Raw genomic sequence first — 1,012 nt, forward strand, 5'->3', positions numbered from 1 at the left:
AAAAAAAAAAAAAAAAAAAAATTCTCATTTGGATAACCTCAATCATCGCCGAGAGAGTGATTCTAGACTCTACTTTGACTGTTTGGCCACTGCATTCATTTTTTTCTAACCTTTCATAAAAATTTTCTTAATGGAGACATTGACTACATGGTACAATTTTTTGCTTCACCTTTTGCCAGCAGTGTGACCTTGGGCAAGTTACTCAATGTGTCTTTGTTTCACCATCTTTAAAATGAGAGCATGATAGTATCTACTTGAGATATATTGTGAGGATTAGATAAATTCATGTGTCTCAAAACAGTTCTTGAGACATAATAGCCAGTGCTCAAGAAACCGGCTATTTTAAATAGATTATTTAGTAATCTATTAGTTATTAAATCAATATTTAATTAATGTAAGATTTACATAAATTCTATAAACCAAGGATTAATTATGCTTATATAACCGATTATTATAAATATATAAAAATTATCTTAACTAGAGTTCAATGACTTTTAAGAAACTCCTACTCTCTCTACTTATTCCTTATAATAAAGTCATAAATGAAATGGCTTTAGAGTATATGAACTTATCAAAACACAGATATAAAAACAGCACAAGTGTGAATTTTCCTCATTTATAATTCTTTCACATTTTAGTATTTCCCTCTTAAGATGCAGTTTGGCAGTCCAGCGTGACACACTTGGACTGCTGCCCACTATTAAAGTTTATTTTTACTCTTAAAACTTCAAGGGACATCACTGAGCAAATTGAAAACGCAAAAATGGTAAGGAGATATTTAAATATCACTAGATGACTTATTAGAAAGAAATCTAATTATTCATTGGGCAGTTAGTTACTCCCCATGCAAGTTACTGAAACTCTAAGGTTGATAATATTTTGGCTACATCTTGCGTTCCATTTCAAGTCCTTTTGGTTCTATTTTCAGTCTTTGGGCAATAACTGAACTCTGCTCAATTTATGCTGTCTAACAGATTCACTTTGGGCTCCCACATCTTGTATTGCTTATTTC

The sequence above is a fragment of the Carlito syrichta genome, unplaced genomic scaffold, assembly GCF_000164805.1.
Source record: "Carlito syrichta isolate Samal-C Ts95f unplaced genomic scaffold, Tarsius_syrichta-2.0.1 Scaffold308855, whole genome shotgun sequence".
Taxonomy (NCBI): Eukaryota; Metazoa; Chordata; class Mammalia; order Primates; family Tarsiidae; genus Carlito; species Carlito syrichta.